Source organism: Balaenoptera ricei, chromosome X (genome assembly GCF_028023285.1).
Source record: "Balaenoptera ricei isolate mBalRic1 chromosome X, mBalRic1.hap2, whole genome shotgun sequence".
Taxonomy (NCBI): domain Eukaryota; kingdom Metazoa; phylum Chordata; class Mammalia; order Artiodactyla; family Balaenopteridae; genus Balaenoptera; species Balaenoptera ricei.
In genome coordinates, this window is record NC_082660.1 from 28,489,414 (window position 1) to 28,512,824 (window position 23,411).

A 23,411-nucleotide genomic window follows, 5' to 3' on the forward strand; every position below is an offset into this window, starting at 1 on the left:
AAGCTCCTTGGCATAGGTCTTGGTGATCATTGTTTGGATCTGACACCAAAAGCAAAGGCAACAAAAGCAAAACTAAACAAGTTGGATTACATCAAACCAAAAACGCTTCTGCACAGTGAAGGAAACATCAAGAAATGAAAAGGCAACCTACAGAGTGGGAGAAAATATTTTCAAATCATACATCTGATAACAGACTAATATTCAAAACATACAAAAAAACTCACACAACTCAACAGGAAAAAAAACTCAACGCAACTCAACATGAAAAAAAACAATCTGATTAAAAAATGGGTAGATGTGAATAGACATTTTTCCAAAGAAGACATATAGATGGCCAAAAGGTACATGAAAAGGTGCTTAACATCACTAATCATCAGGGAAATGCAAATCAAAACCGCAATGAGATACCACCTCACACCTCTCAGAATGACTATTACCAAGAAGACAAGAAATAACAAGTGCTGGCAAGGATGTGAGAAAAGGGAACCCTTGTGCACTGTTGGTGGTAATGTAAATTAGTGCAGCCACTATGGAAAACAGTATGAAGGTTCCTCAAAAATATCAAAAATAGAACTACCATACAAAGCCAGCAATTCCATGTTTGGGTATTTATCTAAAGAAAACAAGAACACTAATTTGGAAAGCTATATGCACCCCCATGTTCACTGCAGCATTATATAAATTATAAAATAGCCAAAATATGGAAACAACCTAAGGGTCCATCAAGGAATGAATGGATAAAGGAAACTGTGGTGTATTATTCAGCCTTAGAAAAGAATGAAACCTTGCCATTTGTGACAACATGGATGGACCTCAAGGGCATTATGCTAAGTGAAAAAAGTCAGAGGAAGAAAACATCATATGGTCTCTATTATATGCAACGTCATATGGGCTCCATTATATGCAACGTCATATGGGCTCCATTATATGCAGACTCTTAAAAAGAAAAAAAAAGCTCATAGATACAGAAAACAGATTTGTGATTGCAAGAGGTGGGAGTGGAAGAAATGGGTGAACTTGTTTTGTTTTAGTTTAAATAAACAGAAAAAACAAATTTTTTTTAAAGAAAGAGCAGGTACATTCCTTAACTCATTTTACAAGTCCGCCAAAACTGGACAATAAAACAAAATTAGAGGCCAATCTCACTCAAGAACAAATATACAAAGTTCCTATGTTAAGTAAGAGGAAAATGTGATAATGACCAAATTCGGTTTATTCCTGGAATGCAAAGTTGATTTGGCATTAGGAAATCTATCGATATAATTTGATTCAAGAAGCAAAATAATATATTAACAATAGGAAAAGCATTTGATAAAATCGAGTATCACTCATGATATGAGCTCTTACCAAACCAAGAACAGAATGAAACTTTAATAGAGTAACAGGGAAAAAATTACACCAAGTATCATATTTAGAGAAGAAATGTTGAAAGTTTTCCCTTTGAGAAAGGGAACTAGACAATAGTGCCCTCTACTACCACTTCTATTCACTTAGTTTATGTTATAATCTAAGTACTAGTCAGAACACTAAGAAACAAAGGTGTAACAGTTTGAAAGGAAAAAACAAGATTCTAAAAGATAAATTCCTGAAAGTAATAAATGTTTAGCACAACTGACAGATACAAGCTTGATATACAAAAGTCAATCGTATTTTTACAAACAAATGAAATCTATAAAAACTTACAATATCAAAAAATATCAAGATCTAGGAATAAAACTCTCAAAAGCTGTGAATGACTTTTGGAGAAAATTATAAACATTATTGAGAAAAATTAAATAGGACGCAAATAAATGGAGTGGTATATCATGTTCATGAATTAGAAAGCAACATGATAAAGTTGTCAATTCTTCCTAAATTGCTCTAGAGATTCCATGCAAATTCAGTCAAAATCCCTTGGTATGTTGTGTCAGTGTGTGTATGTGTGATGTGTGGGACGTTCCAAGATGATACTAAAATTCACATAAATGTGCAAAGGGCCAAGAATAGCCAAGATGCTCTCAAAGGACAATTGGGTGGAAGAACTTGTTCTACTGAACATCAAGACTTACGATAAAGCTACAGTAAAGAAGACAGTGTGGTATCAGTGCAAGGACCAATGGAACAGAACAGACAGCCGAGAAACACAACCAGAGACACAGGAATATCTGATTCCTGACAATAGTAGGGAAAAGACAGTGTGCTGGGCCAATTAGCTATCCATGTGGAAAAAAGTAATATTGTCCTCTTCCTCACACAATGCACAAAAATTACTTTCAGGTAGATGTTAGACCTATATAAGAAAACTAAAACAATAAAGTTTCTGGAAGATGACAGAGAATATCTTCAAGACCTTGGGATAGGAAAGGATATTTTAAACTGAACCTGATGTCTAGTTTAAACATAAAAGAAAACATTGATAAATCAGACTACATTAAAATTAAAACCTTTGGTTTATCAGAAGACACATTAAAAATGAAAAAGCATGCCCTTGCAGTGAGTGAGGGCTCATTTCTAGCATACAGTAAAGAACTTCTACAAGTCAGCAAGTCAAAATAGGCAAGGGAGTACATGACACATTTCTGAAGGAATACCACCCAAAACAGTTATAAAAGCACAAACCTCAGTCACCTAGATCTAGTTTTAAATCTGACACTTTCCCTAAGATTTACAGACTAAAAGATTTTTACTATATATTAATATTTTCAAAATTGTTTAGATGCCCATATTAAAGTAAGCCAGTTTTCTCATTCTTTCTCTAGTCACAACTCTAAAACAAATATGTATCACTGAAAAAGTCCTGTTTAAGAAATCTTTGCCCACTCCAAGGTCAACAAAGACATTCTCCAAAAACTGAGACCCACCTACATACCCGTCAACAACAGAATGATATATAATGATATATTCACATAATGAAGTACACAGTAATGAGAAGGAACAGTTAACAACTATACACAATATAGATAAATCTCACATTCATAATGCTGCAAAAGAGAGTACAGTAGGATTCCATTTATATAAAATACAAAAGTAGGCAAACCTAATCTTTGATGTTAAAAGTCAGGGAAGGGCTTCCCTGGTAGCGCAGTGGTTAAGAATCCACCTGCCAATGCAGGGGACACGGGTTCAATCCCTGGTCTGGGAAGATCCTACATGCCACGGAGCAACTAAGTCCGTGTGCCACAACTACTGAGCCTGCGCTCTAGAGCCCGCATGCCACAACTACTGAAGCCCACGCGCCTAGAGCCCGTGCTCTGCAACAAGACAAGCCACCGCAATGAGAAGCCCCCGCACCACAACAAAGAGTAGCCCCCGCTCACTGCAACTAGAGAAAGCCCTCGCGCAGCAACGAAGACCCAATGCAGCCAAAAATAAAATAATAAATAAAATTAAATTTAAAAAAAAAGTCATGGAAATGGTGGGGGGATGATAGGGCGGCAAGTGACCAAAAGGGCAAACAAAAAAAAGGGGCTTCTGAAAGTGGCTGGTCATGTTCACTTTCTTGATCTGGCTGCTGGTACACAAGTGTGCTCAGTTTGTGAAAATTTACTAAACTGTTCACTACTGATGTGTACTTTCTGTACATATATTAAATTTTAATAATTTTTTGATGTGTGCTTTCTGTACATATATTAAATTTTAATAATTTTTTAAATGTGAAAGAGTACCTATTTTTCAAAATTGGTTAGGGGATATGAGAGCAAAAAGGTTTGAAGTCCACTACCTCAGGTCAAAGCACAGAAATTAAATAACTAACAAAAACTAAAAAAGCAGGTATTAGACAACATGCTAATTACCAAAAAATATTGATAGAGCTGTCAAACCAACTAGAGACTCTCAAACTTACAGTAACAATGGTTTGAAACTATTTGAACCCTGAAAGATAAACTGATTTATATCTAGATTAGTGACTAATGCTGATTCATAAAGATCCAAGACAAGCAACTTGACCTTACAGGTTTTTTTTTAATTTTATTCAAGTACAGTTGATTTACAATGTTTTGTTAATTTCTGCAGCACAGCAAAGTGATTCAGTGATATATATATATATATATATACACACACACACACACACATACATTCTTCTTCACATTCTTTTTTTTCTTTTTTTCCCACATTCTTTTCCATTATGGTTTATCACAGGATATTGAATATAGTTCCCTGTGCTATACAGTAGGTTTTTATTAAATAAAAGGGTCTTTCAAATCTTAGCAATGAATAGATTCACACATCTAGTCAAATCTCCTAATTTTATATACAAACGGAGAAACCAACGTCCTTTGAAGTTGGGTGATTTGTCCAAGGTCATAAGCAGCTCTTGATAAGTAGAAACAACTGAAACTATTTAATTAAGTTCTGCCCTCGGCCAATTTTCTCTAAGTTCTAGGGGATTTCCACCCACCAAGAGTACTTGTTTACTGACAGTGTCCCTCAATACATACCATATTCAATTGAAACATTTTCATCCAAATTTTACCAACTCAAAATTAATTTCTTTGCCATCCATGACTAATAGCCAAAAGCTATTTCTGGGGCAGAAAAGATAAGACTTTCTAAAGTAAAGCTCATGATGTGCAACCTAACAGATAACCTTCTGTTTACACTAAGTGATGACTGTGACATCAATCTTAAGGCATATGTCACAATTTAGAATGACAATGGCACCTATAGCATACTATACCCTGAAAAAGACAAAATAAAATCAATCATGACCACAAACTGAAGCCAACACATACAAATGTGCTAAATTAGTAACAAATTATTGTACTAACTTAATATTAATTTCTCAATCAAAATTATAAGTACTTTCTGCAATTCATTCCAGTTAGCTTCTACATCCAATATGAAGTATGCTTTTTATATATCTTTAACATTTTAAAAAGAATGTCTTGTCATTCTGAAGCTAAATCCACCAAAAGTGAACAGTACATAAAACCCATTTAGTCCAACATATTTTTAAATTATAAAAATGCTTTAGTCTCCACCCTAACACCATAGCATTCTTTCCTCTATCATAGGACTCCTCTTATTTCAAACTATAAAGTTCAGTGCCAAGATGAATCCCTGAACTTGCCAACCCCAGGGGAAACACCTGGCCTTTTGAGGACCTGCAGAAAGCTTACATCAGAAAATGGTTTTATGGCCACAGAAACTTATTCACTAAAGATTAAAAATGACCTAACAACTAAATGCAACATGGCACCCTCGAATGGATCCTAAAACAGAAAAGGACATTAGTGGGAAAACTAGTGAAATCAAATAAAATCAGTTTAGCTAATAATAATATACCAATGTTAGTGTCTTAGTTTTGACAAACGTACCATCACTACGTATACCTGGATGAAAGGTATATGGAATTCTGTACTATTTTTGCCTATTTTTAAAAAAATAACTCAGCGAGAATTACCAAAAGTCAAAAGTTTGCACCTCAATTCTGACCCAATCACATGTCCACAGTCAGTATCTTCAAGCAATGTTGTCTCCACATCCCTACAAAGCCTAAAAAGGGGATGAGGAGAGGTTCCCAGAAGGAACCCAGAAAAGCCACAAACACACATACAAAAGAAGATGCTTACTTTAGGCAGGGATGAAAATGAAAAGCTATGAAACTATTTCTCAGTGGAAAGGGAAGAGAATAATCCTTTTTAAGTACAAAAGAGGGACTTCCCTCTATTGGTCCAGTGGCTAAGACCCTGCGCTCCCAATTCAGGGGACCCGGGTTCGATCCCCGGTCGGGGAACTAGATCCCACATGCCGCAACTAAAGATCCCGCATGCTGCAACTAAGACCCGGTGCAGCCAAATAAATAAACAAACAAATAAATAAATAAATATTAAGAACGACAGATATGGGCAGTGGACAGCCAAGTAGAGAGGGGTATTCTAGCAGTCCTAAAACAGTAAAGCTTAATAATATATATATAACATTTCTCATGCACTCACCAATGGGCCAGGTACCGTTTTAACTGCTTTATATATATTAACACATTTAATCCTCCCAAGAACCTTGTAAAATAGGCAGTACTTATATCTACATTTTACATATGAGAAGTTCTGTAAGTGACGGAACAGAGACTGAGGGCGACCACTACACTACACAGCTTTCTGAGGGGCCAAGCCAGGAAAAAGCTCCTGCCTTCTAGAGACCAGGTCCCACTACTTACCCTGTCCTTAGCCTCCACCAGAAGAAAGCCCTCTGCCCAAGGCTTGGGAGTTCTTGCTGGAATCGTGAAGGAATGTGACCCCACCACGCCATCTTCAAGATTGTGTTCATAATCTTTCAGTACCTGATGCACTCAGTGCATATTCTTGTTGAGACACTGTTATACGTAGAAGTTAGTTTTTATAGTACTATCAGTCTTCAAATTCAGATATGCTGGGCTGGCCTGGGAATCTAAATGCCATATGTGACATTATTTCTGTGGGAAAATGGTGCTGACTTCCTAAAAGAAAGTCTTATAAATGAACCATTTAGAAATTAAGGCTCTGTCTACACAGACTCTGGCCTTATAGTTAAACAAATTTTAATAAAGATTACGATTACTAAAATAATCCAGTTTTGCTCATAACGTCAAGGTGGCACAGTTCCTTATACCTAACATAATAGAAATGGTGTTACTGAAAAAAATTAGTTTAATATTTTATGAATTTCCTGCACTATGGCCAATTTTGGTTGTATCCAGCAATGAATATACTGCTCTCCCTGGCCCCCCCTAAGCTTTGCATTTAAAAATTATTAACAAATAAATAAATATATCTTACACACACACAAACACACACCCAGAACAGAAGGGGTGTTATATCAGAAGGTAGCTAAAGTAGTAATAGCAGCAGTAATAATGATGATGACAAAGTAATAATAATAGCAAGAAGAACTAACTCTTTTTGAGCATTTACCATTGCTAGGCATGTTCTAAATACTGTACATCCTCTGGCTCATTTAATCCTCATGAAAATCCTGTGAGGTAGATATTACACTATCCCAATTTCAAAAATGAGGAAACAGGTCAGAGATTAAGCAACTTGCCCAAGATCACAGAGCTAGCTAGTGTCAAAAGTAAGATCTGAACATTTGAGCATTTTACCCCGAGAGATTTTATTTTTAACCACTGCAATCTGTGTGTAATTAAATAATCTAGTAAACTCTTAAAATAAACAGTACTTAACTCAAATTCATTTTGAAAACAAGATTGGTTTGGAGACAAAGAAAAAAAGGTCCCATCTCGCCTTTTATTAGAAATATGTCCTTCAACCAAGCTAAGACTGAACACATTTATGGATAACAAATTCTAAATGTATTTTGCTTTGCTTTTATCACTTTGAAATCCCTCAATTGTTTGAACCATACAAACGGTGGTAACAGCATGCAACTTCAGCAACAAACTAATAAAACTTTACTTTAAAATCTTTTGATTAAAAAAAAAACACTGTCCATGTTTACCACTAAGTAAACTTGGGTAAAATAACTGCAAGAGTTCCAATACCCTTGAAAAGTTTTAGAACAGCAGCAAGAAATAGCGGGAACAACATATCCCTTTTATGACAAAGAAAAACTCTGTTTTTTCCACAACACTGTAACATCTGCTCTAAGGACAAACATTCACCACAAACATTAACCTGGGATAGACTGAACTTCAATTGTATTTCAAAACATGTGCCTAAATTCAGAAATTCTCCACTGACCATCTAAAAAGACTAACAGTTTATCTCCCAGAAGGGCCACCTGATCCACATAACAGATCACTTTGGATAGCTTAACCTGTGCTCCCTACCATCCCATGAGTAATTAACAAGAAGCATGCAACCCCTAACAACTTCTGGAGCACAAGCTGTTTTTTTCAATCACCTACTTGAACCTCAGAACTTGCCTTCCCAGGAAACAAAGATCTAAGGTGCCAGGTTTCCAAGCTAGTCCACTAAAGCTTAAACACCCATAAGGTTACAGGTATAATAAAATACCGAACCTGCATGGGCAATGTTTCTATGGGAAAACCCATTTAACAGCCAACTTAGAATAAAAGAATATCCCTGCCCCACTAAGCCTTGGAAGTAAAAAAGAATTCTTCCCTCCTCTAACTGGGAGTCAGCTCCCCTAGGACCACAGGCCTAGGCTTCCATGATCAAGGCCAAGGAGGAGGAAAGGCATGAAAGAGGGCAGTCGACAGTGTATCAGGCTTCAGAGTTAGAAGGACAAAAAGGCAGAGCTGTAGTGGAAGGAGATCCTGGGATGAGGAAGGCACGACCTACTTGGGAACAAAGGATGAAGGGTGGGATGGCAGCTAAAAGGAGCAAGGAAAAAGTGTGTGAGGGTCGGGGTGGGCTGCAGAAGACAATGAGGGAAGTGGCTACTCCTGCAGCAGATGTGCTTTTACAAACTTTCCTCCTTAATGCTTCAGAGAGAGAAGGAAAAGAAACCGTGGCAAGGGTCTTGACACTGTCTCCCTCTCTCGGCTACTCTCATTCTCCTTTGCAAGAAAGAATGGCGTGGGTAAAGGGCTCTTGTCCGGGTCCCTCTTGACCTCCTAGAGCACACGGGTTTGGAGAAGGGGAGTGGACTCAGAGTCGTTTCCTTGCCCTCCTTGTCATCATTCATTCTGCCGAAGACTTCAGTGTCAATTGAGAACTAATGGAAAGCTCCAGATACCAGCAGGAACAGCATCAGAAAGAGAGGAAGGAAAGGAAGGAGAGAAATTTGAAGCAGGAGAGAAGTGGGATGTTAGAGGGTCAGACAAATAAATTAATAGAACTGCCAATAAATTAAACTATAATAAATGTTCTTAAATGTTTAGGATTAATTCATTTTGACAGTCTCAAAAATTTCATAGGACCATTTCACTTTTAGACAAATGAATATTTGTGGTCATGGTAATAAACTGAGGCTTATTATAAGGAAGGTATGAAAATAAACTTCTAAATACATGAGACAATCTCCTGGTGTCTTTTCTTTATATAGTGGCAATATAAATCATTTCAAAAAGGCTTTTTTATTTACGTGGTGAGCACTCAGTTACATTATCATTTGTTGATTTTTTCGCCTCAGTAGCCCAAATACGGTAATTACCTTCACAAGTAAGGAATATATTTAACCCTTTCTTGGGAGTATAACTATTATGAAAAACTTGCTCTTTCATTACCAAACATCGCCCACGAGGACTTCAAGATATTATATTTCAAGCAAAGCTCCAAACTCCATAAAACATAAGCAGATGCGTCCTGAGGAGCACAGGACTTTTTTTTCTTCCGGCCTCTTATGCCCATGTTTCCAGAACTTCCAGCCAGGGATAATTAATTCGACAGGTAAACCTAACCAAATGACCTGGTAGAGGATGAGTGCCAGCACTTAGCATTCTGTTTTTTTTTTTTAATTTCAGCTTTCAGCGGCTACTCTTCCAGTTGAACTCTCTCTTGAGCAGAGATAATGGCCAGGTAGGCAAGTTCAGCATCAAGTCAAAGATGCAAGAGCAGAGACCAGTGGGGGACAAAAGTGACCAATGACCATGCACTGGGAAGATGTTTCTACTGTTTCACCAGCGTCTCAGGTCTTTCACTCCCTAGCCCCATAAAAGATTATGCTGGATCCCAGAACAGCTGCTGTATTTTCTGCAAACCACAAACTGGGTCCAAAACCTCTGTACTAAATTAAAGAGAAGAAAAACATCTGCTATCAAGTACTTCACTTGCTGGAGAAGGTGGGTGGGTGGGTATGTGTGCGTAAACCTCCAACTTATGATAAAGCAAATTCAAATCCTTATGAACAGTTCATATTTTATTTTAGTAATATAATTTGAAAAGCTACTCAGGACCAGAATAAACAAGATATCTGATCTTTGAAGTATCTTGGGCATGCTGAAACTGAAGGCAAAGATACTGAAAACATTTGAATTTCAGATAGGTCACTACCGACTACTAGGAATCCTCACTAATCAGCAGACTTCTGCTAAAATGTTAACCTCTGGCTAGAAAATGGAAAAATCTGCAAAGAAAAAAAAATGAGATTATCTTCAGCCACGGACACAGAAAGCTTTTAAGATTACCAACAGAATTGAAAGGTTTCTTTGTAACAAAAATTTCCATTTTCATAAAATGTATATTAATCAGCACATACACTTATGCAGAGTATAGTAGAAAAATCACATATTCTAGAATCAGACACACATGAGTTTGAGTTCTAGCTCCACAATTTACCAGCTATATGACCTACTCAGAAAAGTTACTGAAGAATACTGGAGGTTAGTGTTTATCTGTACAACAAAGATAACATCTTTAGCACAGGGTAGCTATGAGGATTAAATGCAAACATACATAACCCACCAAGCCCAGTGCCTGAATACTCAATGTTAGCTCCCTTTGCTCCAACACAAACTGTACAGAGTGTGTTGACAGTGTGTCAAAGAAACATGTGGAAGAAAATTCAGAGTGACAGAACACAGATTATTACGTTCGGTCAAATATAAAGATAAAAATCACATATGTAATATTTACCTTCACTAAAGTGTGGAAAAGAAGCTAAGTTTGTCAAATTGTTTTTCTTTCCCATTCATTCTTGTTCTTTTACAAACCAGAAATAAATACCTCACATGCCAAAATTGTTGTCTGGTTGACAAACGTTGCTGATGAACATGGAATTGATAAGCCCCGTCTGGACCAAAGGTGACAAGTTTTCTTAAGCAATTTAAATAAATTACGTTTCAATAAGGACATAAATGCTTTGCATCAACGGTATGAACTTCTGACTTTATGTGCAGCTTACTTTATAACCCACCTTGTCCCTCATCCCATCCCCCCAAATCCTGCTTTTAGGCACCTTAATAAGCCGGCACACAGCACTAAATTATAGAATTCCAACTGGGAATAACTCTAATCTGTTGTTGGACCTCAGAGGGCTGCTTGTGTGATCTTCTTTAAATGAACGTCGACAGTATTTTCTCGTTACTCCCCACCTGCCAACAATCATTTGTAAACCTCTTTCAGAACAATTACTACTATCACTACTGACCGTCCCCAGGTCTCTCAACACCCTCGACAACCCCAACCTTGGTGCTGCTAGTCTTCATTCCCAAACGCTTTGCTGGGGCTTGAAACCAGTCCACAGAGGTTCACTGCTTGCAATGCCCAGGGTCCGGCGAGGAAGGACATCATCCCTCTCGGCTCGGGGGGCGAAGGCCAACCCAGGCCCCCGGCCACTCCCTCTCTCCTCGGCCTCCAGGGGCGTCCCGGGAGGGCGCGGGCGCGCCAGGCCCTGCGCAAACCTCCGGCAACCCCGCAGTTCCCGGAGTCCGCCGCAACCCCAGGCCGAGACGAGCCCTCGGGACACCCGCAGACCAGCACACGCCCAGCGCCCGGGAGAGGGGTCACCGGGGCGACCCCAGGGCCACCCCCGACGTCCCGGCTCGGGCAGGTGCCGGGCCTCCTCGCGGACACTCACCCGCAGCCGCTGCTCCCCGTCCGCCGCTGCCGCCGCCTTGCCCTCGCGCCAGTCGCCAGCTCCCACGGGGGGTCCGGCCCCGTCGCCGCTTCTCCGCCCGACCCCCCCCCTTGGGTGCGCGCTGCGCGGGGCCCGGGTCCGGTGAGAGGAGGAGCAGCCGCCGCCGCCGCCGCCCCCTTTCCTCCCTCCTCCTTCAATGCGTCCCTCCCACCGAGACCCGCCTCGTGTTTCCTGGATCCGGTCTCGGCGAGAGCTTGGCAAGCGAACCTCCGGCTTCAGGGTTCGCGTCGAGCGCCGTCGCTCGCCAGGCACAAAGATGGCGCCGCCGGGGGACTGCCGATGGCGATCTCGCGAAGCTTTCCCCACAGCCACGAGGGGGCGGGGACCCACAGGAAAGGCGGTCAATGAGGGTAACCTAAGCTGACTTCACAGCAAACGCTACCCCATATCGGAAACGTGCAGCACCAGGCGAAAGTTATTGCGCCTGCGCGCGGAAGGACGAGGACGCATGCCCAGAACAGCCCCTGAACTAGGACCCAGTTCTCCGTGTTTTACCTGTTTCCTCTGGAAGCGCGGGGCGGAGAAGGAGGGGGCGGAGCAACCAGGACCGAAACCAGGGAAAGGATTGGGCGGGACCCGGAGGCGAAGTGAGAGACGTCCCGTAAGGCTTGGTCATCCTTCCAGAGCACGGACAGCCTACACACTTTGGCGTCTCCGGGAGTCCTCCAACCCCTTGTTCGCCCTACTCTCCCTGTCACCGAGTATTCTTTGCAAAGCCTCAGCTGCCCCTTCATCCTGTTGTCGGTTCGCTTGCTGTATGCAACCACAGCCCTTCTGTTTCTCACATCACCAGCTAACTTTCTCTTTCATTTTGGCACTACATGAGCCTTCCAAATCTCATACTAAAATAGCTGCTTCTGCTGCTGATTTATTTTTCCTCGCTCATTCACTTATTCATTCATTCAAACTCTCTGTTTTTCAGAGTTTCCTATGTGCCAGGTACTGAGGAAACAGATGTGCTCTGACCTCAGGGATCTGTTGGCCTAGGATGGAGATGGGTGAGAAAAAAACAATGATGACAGTTCAGTACAGTGAATTCTGTGATAGAAGTGAGTACAGAGAGGAGTGACAGATATTGCAGGCGGGGTGTCATGAAATACTCTATCAAAGAGAAAATTCTTGAGGGGAGTCTCACAGTCATGGGATTTAGTCCAGTGAATCAGTCGGGGTGATGTCAGGAAACAAACCACCCCCAGTATTTTCACGGAGAGAATTTAATATAAAGAATTGATAATTATATAACCGAAAAGGCAAGAAGAGAACCCTTAACATACTGTTGAGGTAGCAACTGCAGGAAGCAGCTACTATGCCTAGAACTAGTGGAACCAAGGAAAGCAGTTGGGATTATTACGGTCATTACAATTTAGATATTTAGACCAGGGGCCTTGTGGAGCTGAAACTCAGACCTCTGCGGAGGAAGCAGCATCTGCCGATGCTGGTGTCTCCGAGGGAGGCTCCAGATGCTGTGTCTGCAAGTGTGGGGAAAACTGCAAACTGCATCCAACTGCTGCTATGGGAAGGAACTGCCACTGTCCTGAGAGCTTCCAGTCTCCCTGCAGCCTGGGAATGAGAATGAGACACATAAAGCAGAGCTGAACCCGGCCCACATTCTGAAGCAGAGCAGCTCCAGTGTTGAGAACCACTCATTTTAGAAGCTGGATGTGGTCAGAAAGGGAGCCATTCGCTCCTGTCACACACCCACGCATAGTGGGAACCAGTGTGTTAAAACATTTGTAGAAAACCTGCTTCAAGTTCAGGGTTTCGTACCAAACAGAGCTGCCCCAGCCAACTCACAAAACCATGAGTGAGCAATAAATGTGTATTGTAGTGTGGCACTGAGACTTTTGCTTATTACATGGCAAAAGTGGAACAACAGCTCTAGCCACAAAGTGAGCAGGAGTTAGTCTCCTTCTGTCTTCTTGCTCCGCCATCCCTAGATTGCCATCCTAGTACATTTGGTCCAGAATGGTTCAGCACCACATGACATTGCAGTCATTAGGAGAAGGCAGGCCTACCCATTTTCTTTAAGGGCACTATCCATGGGTTGTTAACATCACTTAATCATATTACTGTATCTACCTGCAGGGTAGACTGGGAAATGGGGTCTCATTCTAAGCAGTCTTGTCCCTAGCTAAACATTCTATGACTTTGGAAAAAAGGTTGGGAGGACAACCAGCAACCCCATAAAATAATCAAAACTCAGATCTTGACTTAAAATTATTTCTTCCCTCGCCCAATTGGGTCCTGCCCCCAGTGAGGAGCTTGAAGTCAAGGAAGCAGGTATAACCCTTATCTTTCTGTTTCTTGGGCTTCTATTTCTCCTCCCCTGTTTTGCTAACCGCAGTTTCTTCTCCTCTAGGGAATAAGAGGGTGGGAATGGAGGTGGGCAAATTATTGCTTTACAGGTACAATCATAAGATAGCTTTGTCCTCTCTGGATATGACAGGTGTCTAAAGTCAGCTCTCCCTCTCTCTCTCTCTCTCCCGGTTTCATTTGGGGGTTCTTCTTAGGCTCCCACTGGGAAGATTTGATAGCACATCCTAGGACACAAATGATGCTCTTTCTTCTATCTGGCGTCTCTCTCCTCAGCCCCTTGTCTCTTTTACTTTTTGATGCTGCTGTAAGTCCTCTCTAGGCTGTCAGTGCTTTCTATGTGATAGGCATCCAAATGCTGGCTCTCTCACGGGGTGAGTGTGATTCTTCAGCACGTTCCTCATGGCACAGTTGTTTGATATGAATCAAGCTTTTCTAACTTCTTCTCGGTTCCTGCCGTTTGTAGAATACCCAGAACTTCTTACTTCTGGTATGTCCTCATCCATTGGCAGGGCACAAGCAAGAGGCTCAAGCTTTTTTGCTTTGTGCGAAAGTCACTTGATCTGTGGGAAACTCACAGATCGTGGCCATGTTGAACAACAGACATGCTACCCTGTCATTGCTGCTCAGCAAGCTTCCTGCCTTCAGAATTCTTCTGGCAAGAAGCAGGCAGCAGTGGCTATATCAACACAGCTCTCCAAACTCCAGAGATACGTGGTTGGCTCTCCCTAATATTCTCTCTCTAGATTGGACCTATAGGTAGCTGCAGTTCAGTAACCAAGCAGCTGGAGAGTGATACATCTTGAAGACACTCCTCACTCAGCTCAGAAGCCCCCTCACTTGGCTTTGCCTTCCCCAATGGGAGAGAAAATCTACAACAACACTCTCTCAAAGATGATAACTAATAAAAAATCTCCCTTCTAGTCTTCTCTTTTTTAAGCTGGAGGAAGTGTTTGAGTGATACAAAGTCGCACAGCCAGTTTTGCCACCTCCTGATGAGCCTTTAGGGAAGGCCCTAGAAGCTCTCTCCCAGAAGTTCGTTGCAGCACTATTTACAATAGCCAGGACATGGAACCTAAATGTCCACTGACAGATGAATGGATAAAGAAGATGTGACACATATATACAATGGAATATTACTCAGCCATGAAAAGGAACAAAATAGTGCCATTTGCAGAGATGTGGATGGACCTAGAGATAGTCATACACAGTGAAGTAAGTCAGAAAGAGAAAAACAAATATTGTATAATATCTCTTATATGTATGTGGAATCTAGAAAAGTGGTACAGATGAACTTATCTGCAAAGCAGAAATAGAGTCATAGATGTAGAGAACAGACTTACGGTTACCAAGAGGGGAAGCAGGGGATGGGATGAATTGGGAGATTGGAATTGACATATATACACTACTATGTATAAAATAGGTAACTAATGAGAACCTACTGCATAGCTCAGGGAACTCTATTCAGTGCTCTGTGGTGACCTAGATGGGAAAGAAATCTAAAAAAGGTGGATATATGTATACGTATAACTGATTCACTTTGCTGTACAGCAGAAACTAACACAACATTGTAAAGCAACTATACTCCAATAAAAATTAATTTAACAAAAAGAATGTGGTAGAATTTGAAATGTATCCTCTTCAGCTGTATCAGACACATGTACCATTTCAGATATTTTTGGCTTCACTTGTTGAATTAATAAACTATCACCATGTAACCAAACCACTTTAAAACATAATAGTCTAATATAATAAACATTTTATTTGCTCATTATGCAATAGATTCTCAATTTGTGTTGGGCTCAGCTGGGCAGCACTTCTTCTGGTCTCACCCAAGGTTACTTATGGTGATAAGAATAGAGGCGATTTGGGGACTTTCCTGGTGGTCCAGTGGCTAAGACTCCACGCTCCCAGTGCAGGGGTCCTGGGCTCGATCCCTGGTCAGGGAACTAGATTCCACAAGCCGCAACTAAGAGTTCACATGTCACAACTAAAGATCCTGCACACAGCAACGAAGACCCCCACGTGCCGCAACTAAGACCCGGCGCAGCCAACTAAATAAATAAAATAAATATATATTTTTTAAATGTTAAAAAAAAAAAGAATAGAGGCAATTCATGGCACCAACAAGGACTCCCTCTCACCAAGTCACCTCAGCTCTACAGAGTATGGTCTAAAATCTAAAATGTTAGCTGGGCTTTTAATGGGCCATTCATTAGACTGTCTGCTTCTGAACGATGAGGTATATGATGAGACCAGTGATTCTCATGGTCATGTACAACTCCTTTGCAGTAACACAGGTCCATTGGTTTTAGGCAGTACTGTGTGGGATACCACATCAATAGGTGACCGTTTTGTAAACTCTTGAATGGTGGCGCTGCTGGAGGAACTGTGAATAGGAAAGGCAAACTCATAATGAGAGTCTGAATCAGTTCTGGAAAGAATGAATTTCTGCCCCACTGTCACACACACCCCCCCTGTGGAAGGGATCCAAAGTAATCAATTTGCCCAAGTGGCTGGCTGGTCTCCTTGAGAAACAGTGCCATAATATGGCTCAGTGTTGGTTTCTGCAGGTGGTGGATTGGGCCAGTAGTAGCTAATTGTGCCTTAATGAGAGGGAACCCTTGTTGGACCTGCAGGGCCAGCCTGGGTTCTGTTGGCAGGATCACTTGCTCTGCCTTCTTGTAGAATAAGCCTACGAGGAAACTTATTGGTGACAGGCTGCTTGGTGCTAGGAAATCTGGATTTGGGGTGCCAGCTGTTTATAGGCATTATCTGGGACTCTGAGGCTGATAAGATGTTACAGGCCTTCTGTGAGGGAAGGAAGTCCCACGGGAAGCTGAGCTTGGGTGCAACCCACCCCTCTGGGAGAAGGGCAGATCTCTGGTTCCAGTTAGCTTTTTGCCTGCAACCCAGCATGAATTTTCAGGATCAACTTCAGACAAATTTGTACTAAAAATACTATATTTAAATTATGTTAATTTTCACTTCTGTGTAGACCCCTTGATTTATTTTTACCTTGTGATTTGGTGATTCTCAATGGGAAAGGGGCTCCTTATAATCTAAAATTTCCCCTATAATCTACTTTGCTTCCCACCTAAGCTTCATTTAGTACTTGCCCCTGTACTGGCCAGTACCCTAAATAATGAGTGTGTCAGAATGCCTTCTGAGCTTGCTGGAAGAACTAAAGGTAGCCTCCCCTCACTTTCCCTATCATAACGAACAACAGAATTGAGCCCCTTTATACAAAGACACCTAAAGAGGGAAAAAATTATTAATTAAGTGCAAAAGACAAAGAAGGAAGAGACACCAGTTGCCCATCACCCCCACCGTTTTACCCTTGGTCCCAGGACAGGACATGCCCATTTTTTCAAAATCCTCCTACTTGGGAGTTGTATATCTGGTGATGGATAATGGGTTAGTGCTCCTCCTGGAACGTGATTCACCTATACTCACCAGGACTCTTTTTGGAACAAGCCAGAGGAATAGGGTTGGGTCTCAGGCTGTCACCCGAACTGGATGCATATAGTACACCAATCTCAGCAACACCAGCTGGTGGCCAGGATCAATCCTTTCACATTCCTCCCTTTCTCTGCTAGACCCCACTACTAAACACCAGTGCCTCCATCCAGTGGGTCAACTCCCGACTGGATCAACTCTACCAAGGCAGTCATCTCAGGAGAGCTAACCTTTCTCTCAGAAGAAAGAGTTTCATTAAAATTGGCCCAACATCTTTTTCCTGTTTGGAGTCAAAAGTCAGTTAATAATAGGGATAGAAACATTTAGGGAGCCAGTTCTCTAAACCAGTACAAAGTAACCTTTAAATTTTTTTCCCCAAAAGTCCATTTCAAATAGACAATATGTTCAATATTTACTGCTAAATAAATGTATTGTGACTTTCCTTAATGCTAGATCAGCTCAATGATGCTGTAAGAGAATCCTCATACACAGGCTGACAGAGCCCACCCTCCTCAACTGTTAAGTTGAAAGAATCACAAATAGATTTCTTTTTTAAAAAAATCTCTTCTCTAGGAAGCCAGCAAAGTAGGTTTGCTACAGATCCAGTGGGTGGATAATGGTGGATGGGACCCCTCCGAGAAGGGAAAGGAAAACACTGTTTTTGGCTAGGCAGGTAGAAGAGAATGAGCGGGTAGGTGAATTAGGAAGAATTCATATGGAGTGATCTCACTAAGATTACAGCAACGGTATAGAACATTTGTAGTGAATACTGTGATGCTCCGCCAAGATCCCCTCTTCAGGGTAATGTATCTATTCCTGAATTGCTGGGGCTACTGATTCTCAACAGCTTACATCTATGTCCCTCGCTGGGAATTGCCTTTGCCTTCAGGCGTATGCCTCACAAAGGTTATGCACTCTCCCAGTGGATGGCCCACAACCAATGACTGGCTGATGTGGAACTATAAAGGCTTGGCATCTTTGCATTAATTTGGGGCAACTCTGAAGGACCATTCCAGCTCCAGCGCTCCATGTGAGACAGGCTGAAGCCTTGGTTGCAACTTCATTCTGGATCAGGGTCTCCCTCTCTCCAATCTTGTTTTCCTCACATCCTTACAGGTGTATTTTCCAAGAGGATTTCTCAATCACCTTCTGCACTCAGTTACTCATCTCAAAATCTGTTTCCAGAGAACTTAATCTTAGACCTCTGTATAGTAAACCTATGTATAATTGCACTGAGTTGTTTTATTTGTCTAGTATCTACCAACCCTTCTTCTAGTAATTCTCTCAGATTTCCCTTGCTGGGGGATGGAGGAAACTACTCTCCTCTTTAAATGTACTTGCCTTTAGTGAAGTTGTCTCCACCTCCAGCTCCAAGGCTGATCATATTACTCTGGCCATTCAGAGCCTCAGATTCCTCAGATCACAATAATTGGTTCAGAGGTGGGTACATGATTTAGGCAGAGCCAATCAGATGTAATGAGGCTCTTGCGGGGACATTCAGGGAAGACACTCTCACTTTTTTCTGAGTGTTTAGAAGGTCTGGAGTTTCTATAGCCACTTCGTGACTGCAGTGGGAACTCCTGCCTAAAGAATGGTACCAACCAAAAGGAAGTGAACTGAGACATGAAGAAAGAGAAAGAGACAGAGAAGAACTAGGTTTGGGGAACATCATTTGAACTCCTGAATCACACAGTACCTAAAACCAGCCCTATGCTCTATACTATTCAGTTACACGAACGAATACATTTTCCTTTTGCATAAGCCTATTTGGGATAAATTTTCTGTTGCTTGCAAACAAAAGAATCTAAACTGATAAACTAGGAATGAATAAGAAATTAATGGTTTGAATATTCAAGGCAATGATTGAGTATAGGGAAGGCAAAGTGACCAAAAATATTTATATTCTGTATTACTAAAATATCCTTCTCTAGTGCTTAGTGCCCAACACATAATAAGTTCTCAAGACTTAAGTGTTCAATAAGCATCTGTTAAATTAACTGTGATTCTACAAAAGGAACGTGGAGAACCTAAGTGACACAGTGAGTTTGGAAAAAGGGAAATTTTAAATGCCTTCTCACCACAAGTGATTTATTGATTGATACTGCTTACAAAATATTGTAACTGAAAATCTCCTTTGCTCTTGGGAAGATCATAGCCAACCCCTCAATACACATAAAAAATGCTTTTGTTTCAGCCATTTTCTCTCCCAGGTGGTCTTGAGGTCTTTCTGAACCACACAGTTTCCTTTTCATAGTAAACATGGGTTAGTAAAAAAAGACCTTTGACAGATGAAAATTGAGATTAAGTGAATTGCCCAAGGTAATAGGTAACCGGTCCAGCTAAGATGGAACTTTGGGCCTTCCCTTCGCAAATGCAATAAGCTCTCTGCCAGGAACATCAGAAACAGCCAGCGTCCTTTATTCATGGCCATAGGAATTCATTCATTGTTCCACATACATTTACTGAGCCAGGTTCTGAGAAAACAGAGGTGAGTAAAACAAAGTCCCTGGCTTCAAGGTATTTCCCAGTTTTTGGAAAAAATGTCACATAAATAAGCGTAATGGAGTGTAGCAAATGAAGCCATGGTTCATGCCTTTGGTGTTCTAGAAACTATGGGTCTGGAGAAAGTGTTTGGGAGAGTGAAAGTTGGCAAAAGTTATAGGAAGTAGACGGTTGTCTGGGGAGATTGTCCCGAAGGAGGTCATGTGTAAACTCATAATGAAAACGAGTAAATACATGTTCAGTTTTGTTTTTTTTTAATTTAATTTTATTTATTTTTGGCCGTGTTGGGTCTTCGTTGCAGTGTGCAGGCTTCTCCTTGCAGTGGCTTCTCTTGTTACAGAGCACGGGCTCTAGGTGTGCGGGCTTCAGTAGTTGTGTCATGTGGGCTCAGTAGCTGTGGCTCATGGGCTCTAGAGCGCAGGCTCAGTAGTTGTGGCACACGAGCTTAGTTGCTCTGTGGCATGTGGGATCTTCCCGGACCAGGGCTTGAACCCGTGTCCCCTGCATTGGCGGGTGGATTCTTACCCACTGTGCCACCAGGGAAGTCCCATGTTCAGTTCTTATAAATGAAACAATAAATATTCAAAGTTAAAGTTTATTATTATTTCGATTTTACCAAGGAGAAATTACGTGGAGAATTTTTTAGAATTTCTCTTTTTCACACCTGAAAAGGTCATTGTTTGACTCTCGAATCCTGTGCTCCTGATCAGAGGGTGCTCTTCCTTAACTTCTCACTCTATAATTTTCTGACCTGTGGTCATCCACATACAAAGTTGAGAGGGAATAGCTGGGAGATGGTAAATCAGGGTACATGAGAGTGAGTCCTTTTGATATTGTGATTGTTAAAAAGGGGACAACAGGCCCCAAATGGAGTCACTTGTGCTAAGCTCACGATACCAAACTGAGACTTATAATATCTAAATTGCAGTTTCAACCTCTTTCAGAAGTGGAACTTTAAACCAGTCAATCTGGAATTACCTGGTCAGTACTAGTGAGGTAATCTGCCTGATAGACCCCTGCCATCCCCCAAAGAAAGGTGACCTGGCCTGAAACAATCAGCTCTTTGCTAGAATAACTTCCTTGTCCCGCCTCCTTCTGCCTATAAAAGTCTTCCATTTCGTATAGCTCTTCGGAGCTCCTTTCTATCTGTTAGATGGGATCTGCCCAATCCATGAATTGTTGAATAAAGCCAATAAGATCTTTAAATTTTACTCAGTTGAATTTTGTTTTTTAACATGATTTATAATAAGGGATATATTTGGTCTTTGTCTCCATTCTTAGCACAGAGTTCTAAAACCCTTGGAATTTCTTAAGTGATAAGAGCTCTAAAAGTGACTTTAGTTATTCATAATAAGCCCCTTTCAACTACACCTGAGTTTATGCTAATAAAGTGACTTTTGGAAAGCCCCTAAGAATGGGGGCTGGTTGCCAAGGGAACCAACAACCAAGATTAGAGGGTTGGAACTTTCAGTCCCATCCCCCAACCTGTGGGGAGGGGAGAAGGACTGGAGGTTGAATTACTCACCAATGGCCAATGATTTAATCAACCATGCCAACTTAATGAAGTCTCCATAAAACCCCAAAAGGACAGGGTTGGGAGAGCTTCCAGGTTGGTAAACACATGGAGGTTCTGGAAGGATGGCATGTCCTGAAAGTGTAAAGAAGCTCTGTGCTCTTTCCCCATCCCTTGCGCTAGGTGTCTCTCCCATCTGGCTGTTCCTGAGTTATATCATTTTATAGTACCCAGGTAGTCTAGTAAATAAACTGTTTTCCTAAATTCTGTGAGCTATTCTAGCAAAATTAATCAAACCTGAGGAGTGGGTCATGGGAACATCCAATTTATAGCCAGTTGTTCAGAAGCACAGGTGACAACCTGGACTTGCGATTGGCATCTGAAATGGAGAGGGATGGAACAGTCCTGTGGGATCTTGTGGGATCTAAAGCTGTCTCCAGGTAGATAGTGTCATTGACTAGAACTTAGTCATATGACTACATCTAACTTCATATGCCCAGGAAGCAGGTTAGAATGGATTTTAGTATATGTAAAATCTTTCTGTAGATTCTTATTTTACCTATCATTATATCAAACATTTTCCATGTTATTTTCACAGTCTTCATTACTGTGGAAGATTTTATTATTGTTGAAAATATTTGCTATCCCTTTCCCCTGGTGCCATCTCTGCGGAACCAATTCCTGGTGGGCCTCCCCATAGGAGTGGCGTCTGCCCCATTGAAATCAGGCTTGGTCATGTGGAATTTGAGCAGAAATGATACATCCCGCATTTGAGCATAAGCTGTAGGAGTTATTGTACTAGTCAATCCTTGCCCTTTATTCACTGCTTTGAGACCAATATGGAGCTAGTCCTTCCAACTGGGTCCTGGGATGAAGCAGAGCTACAGCTGAACTGCAAAGGGTAGGTAACTGAGTGAGAAATAAACCTGTGATAAATCACTGAGATTTGGGGATTATCTGCTACTGCAGCAAAATCTAGCAAAAGCTGACTGGTACAGTAATTATAACAGCTGCACATTACTCCATCATGTTATGTACCCTCATTTTTTTAGTCCATTCTTCCAATATTGGCCATTTAGGTGGTTTTCAATTTTCCGATATTAAATATAATGCTGAAATGGATACATGTGCAGTTTTTGTTGTTGTTGTTTCTGTTAAATTATTTCCTTAGGATACATTTTTCAGCATAGAAAACTGGGTCAACATGTATGATCATCAATACCGCTCTTATTCCCAAAAGGGGTATATTGTCTGTGTATTGAGTCAGGTTCCAGCAAAAACCATGAAAACCACTCTAGTACTTTTAACAGAGGGAAAAGAAAACAGGAAATTGACTTCACAAGTAATGGAGAAGCTAAGAAGTCAGGAGTGAAATAACCCAGAGATTGACAACAGCAGAAAAATTCTGCCACCTTTGGGGATGGAGGGACACTTGGATGAGGTGGTATTACCAGAGGGCAGAAACTAGGGCCATCTGAAGGGAACTAGAACCATGACTGGGTCTGCCTGGTCAGAACTCTCCAGTAGTAACTGGGATCATCAAGGAAGGTTTGCTTTGGGAAAAGCTGGATCCATGGAAGAGATGCTGTAAGAAACAGAAAAAGAGACAGAGAAAAATACTTTGGACTCTTCCATCTTCTTGCTCTCCAATCTTCTGCAAGTATTGTCCATTGGGAAAACCTACCCAGAGGCCAGAGAACAAAGGAACTTGGAAAATATAGTTTTCTATGACACAGAGAGCAAGAGAAGGGCAGCAAGGTATCTGAAAGCAAATTGGACAGTAATGGATGAGTAAACCACTTTACCAGTCTTTCCAGCATTGTACATTATCATCATTATAGATGTTGCTATTTTGGCATGAGAGGCAATACAGTTTAGTAGTTGAGAGTACTGACTCTGAAGTCAGACACCCTTGGATTTGAAACCCGCTCAAAGCTCTTCCTGGTTATGTGACCCTGGGTGACTTGCTTAGCTTCTTCAAGTCTCAGTTTCCCTTATATAAAATGTTGTGAAGAGACTTCCCTGGTGGTCCAGTGGTTAAGACTCTGTGCTTCCACTGCAAGGGGCATGGGTTCAATCCCTGGTTGGGGAACTAAGATCCCACATGCCTCGCAGCGCGGCCGAAAAAAAAAAAATGTTGTGAAGACCAAATACATGAATATAA

The 23,411-nt window shown here is 41.3% G+C and overlaps 1 protein-coding gene across 2 annotated transcripts in view; it reads right to left on the bottom strand.

Annotated features, from left to right (window-relative positions):
- Positions 1-11,697, bottom strand: part of TAB3 (TGF-beta activated kinase 1 (MAP3K7) binding protein 3) — a 108,178-nt gene extending 96,481 nt beyond the window's left edge. For both annotated transcript variants that reach the window (XM_059910950.1, XM_059910948.1), the window contains exon 1: positions 11,401-11,697. The gene's annotated coding sequence lies outside the window, so the exon portion shown is untranslated. The remainder of the gene's footprint in view (positions 1-11,400) is intronic.
- Positions 11,698-23,411: the final 11,714 nt, after the last annotated feature.